The following is a 3,903-nucleotide window of genomic DNA, read 5'->3' as shown; positions in this document are numbered from 1 at the left end:
CACCGGCAGGTCTTTGAATATCTGCAGACTTTTGTCTGCCGGAAAAAGAGATACAACGTAGACTTTAAACCTAGGATCAAGCACGGTGGCCAAAATGTAGTGCTCTGATTTCAACAGATTGACCACCCGTGAATCCTGGTTAAACGAATGAAGGGCTCCATCCACAAGTCCCACATGCTTAGCGGAATCGCTCTGTCTTAGCTCCTCCTTCAATCTCTCCAGCTGCTTCTGCAAAAGCCTGATGAGGGGAATGACCTGACTTAGGCTGGCAGTGTCTGAACTGACTTCACGTGTGGCAAGTTCAAAAGGTTGGAGAACCTTGCACAACACGGAAATCATTCTCCACTGCGCTTGAGTCAGGTACATTCCCCCTCCTTTGCCTATATCGTAGGCGGATGTATAGGCTTGAATGGCCTTTTGCTGCTCCTCCATCCTCTGAAGCATATAGAGGGTTGAATTCCACCTCGTTACCACCTCTTGCTTCAGGTGATGGCAGGGCAGGTTCAGGAGTGTTTGCTGGTGCTCCAGTCTTTGGCACGCGGTGACTGAATGCCGAAAGTGGCCCGCAATTTTTCGGGCCACCGACAGCATCTCCTGCACGCCGATGTCGTTTTTCAAAAAATTCTGCACCACCAAATTAATTGTATGTGCAAAACATGGGACGTGCTGGAATTTGCCCACATGTAATGCACGCACAATATTGGTGGAGTTGTCCGATATCACAAATCCCCAGGAGAGTCTAAGTGGGGTAAGCCAATGTGCGATGATGTCCCTCAGTTTCCGTAACAGGTTGTCAGCGGTTTGCCTCTTACGGAAAGTGGTGATACAAAGCGTAGCCTGCCTAGGAACGAGTTGGCGTTTGCGAGATGCTGCTACTGGTGCCGCCACTGTTGTTGCTGCGGGAGGCAATACATCTACCCAGTGGGCTGTCACAGTCATATAGTCCTTAGTCTGCCCTGCTCCACTTGTCCACATGTCCGTGGTTAAGTGGACAGTGGGTACAACTGCATTTTTTAGGACACTGAGGACTCTTTTTCTGACGTCTGTGTACATTCTCAGCATCGCCTGCCTACTGAAGTGGAACCTAGATAGGATTTTGTACCGGGGACACACTACCTCAAACAATTCTCTAAGTCCCTGTGAACTAACGGTGGATACCGGACGCACGTGTAACACCAACAAAGCTGTCAAGGCCTGAGTTATCCGCTTTGCAACAGGATGACTACTGTGATATTTCATCTTCTTCGCAAAGGACTGTTGGACAGTCAATTGCTTAATGGAAGTAGTACAAGTGGTCTTCCGACTTCCCCTCTGGGATGACGAACAACTCCCAGCGGCAACAAGAGCAGTGCCAGCAGCAGTAGGTGTTCCACTCAAGGATCCATCAGAGGAATCCCAGTTAGGAGAGGACTCGTCAGTCTTGCCAGTGACATGGCCTGCAGGACTATTGGCGTTCCTGTCTAAGGAGGAAATTTACATTGAGGGAGTTGATGGTGTGGTTTTCAGGAGCTTGGGTACAGGAGGAAGAAGGTATTTAGTTGTCAGTGGACTGCTTCCGCTGTTACCCAAAGTTTTTGAACTTGTCAATGTCTTCTGATGAATGCGCTCCAGGTGACGTATAAGGGAGGATGTTCCTAGGTGGTTAACGTCCTTACCCCTACTTATTACAGCTTGACAAAGGCAACACACGGCTTGACACCTGTTGTCCGCATTTCTGTTGAAATAATTCCACACGGAAGAGGTGATTTTTTTGTAGTATTTTGACCAGGCATGTCAATGGCCTTATTCATCCCACGGACAACAACTGTCTCCCCGGGTTCCTGATTTAAACCACATCACCATCAGAATCCTCCTCGTCAACGTCCTCCTCAGCGCCAGCAACACCCATATCCTCATCCTGGAGTACTTGAATATCAGGAACTGGACTGTGGGTGCTTCTTCCAGCACTTGCAGGGGGCGTGGAAATGGTGGATGGAGCCACCTCTTCCCGTCCAGTGTTGGGAAGGTCAGGCATCGCACCTGCCGACACATTTGGACTCTCCTTGGGGATTTGTGATTTAGAACGCACAGTTCTTTGCTGTGCTTTTGCCAGCTTAACTCTTTTTCATTTTTCTAGCCAGAGGATGAGTGCTTCCATCGTCATGTGAAGCTGAACCACTAGTTATGAGGAACATAGAAGAGGGCCTTAGCTGTTCCTTGCCACTCCGTGTCGTAAATGGCATATTGGCAAGTTTACGCTTCTCCTCAGACGATTTTAAGTTATATTTTTGGGTCATTTTACTGAACTTTTGCTTTTTGGATTTTACATGCTTTCTACAATGACATTGGGCATCGGCCTTGGCAGACGACGTTGATGGCATTTCATCATCTCTGCCATGACTAGTGGCAGCCGCTTCAGCACTAGGTGGAAGTGGATCTTGATCTTTCCCTATTTTACCCTCCAAATTTTTGTTCTCCATTTTTTAATGTGTGGAATTATATGCCAGTAATATATCTGGAATTAGACGGCAGTAATGTCTGGAATTAGATACCACTAGATAGATACCAGATACCACTGTGACTGGAATGATGATGACCTATGCACAGTGACAGGACACTACCACAGCACCCTACAGCAGCAAGATGCAGCACAAGACACTGAGCACTGACCAGTGATACTGAGCACTGATGATAGTACTGAGCAGTGATACTGAGCACTGTTACTACTGAGTACTGACACTGAGCAGCAAAGGACACAGAGCACTGACCAGTGATACTGAGCAGTGATACTGAGCACTGATACTACTGAGAAATGACACTGAGCAGCACAATGCAGCACAAGACACTGAGCACTAACCAGTGATACTGAGCACTGATGATACTACTGAGCAGTGATACTGAGCACTGATGATACTACTGAGCAGTGATACTGAGCACTGATACTACTGAGAACTGACATTGAGCAGCACGATGCAGCACAAGACACAGAGCACTGACCAGTGATACTGAGCACTGATGATACTACTGAGCAGTGATACTGAGCACTGATACTACTGAGCAGTGATACTGAGAACTGACACTGAGCAGCACGATGCAGCACAATACACTGTGCACTGACCAGTGATACTGAGCACTGATGATACTACTGAGCAGTGATACTGAGCCCTGATGATACTACTGAGCAGTGATACAGAGCACTGATACTACTGAGAGCTGACACTGAGCAGCATGATGCAGCACAAGACACTGAGCACTGACCAGTGATACTGAGCACTGATGATACTACTGAGCAGTGATACTGTGCACTGATACTACTGAGCAGTGATACTGAGAACTGACACTGAGCAGCACGATGCAGCACAAGACACTGAGCACTGAGCAGTGATATTGAGCACTGATGATACTACTGAGCAGTGATACTGAGCACTGATACTACTGAGAACTGACACTGAGCAGCACGATGCAGCACAATACACTGAGCACTGACCAGTGATACTGAGCACTGATGATACTACGGAGCAGTGATACTGAGCACTGATGATACTACTGAGCAGTGATACTGAGAACTGACACTGAGCAGCACGATGCAGCACAAGACACTGAGCAGTGATATTGAGCACTGATGATACTACTGAGCAGTGATACTGAGCACTGATACTACTGAGAACTGACACTGAGCAGCACGATGCAGCACAATACACTGAGCACTGACCAGTGATACTGAGCACTGATGATACTACGGAGCAGTGATACTGAGCACTGATGATACTACTGAGCAGTGATACTGGGAACTGACACTGAGCAGCACGATGCAGCACAAGACACTGAGCAGTGATACTGAGCACTGATGATACTACTGAGAACTGACACTGAGCAGCACGATGCAACACAAGACACTGTACTAGTATTAGTATTAGTGAACAG

The sequence above is a fragment of the Pseudophryne corroboree genome, chromosome 4, assembly GCF_028390025.1.
Source record: "Pseudophryne corroboree isolate aPseCor3 chromosome 4, aPseCor3.hap2, whole genome shotgun sequence".
Classification (NCBI taxonomy): Eukaryota; Metazoa; Chordata; class Amphibia; order Anura; family Myobatrachidae; genus Pseudophryne; species Pseudophryne corroboree.
Note: the sequence above shows the minus strand (reverse complement) of the source record.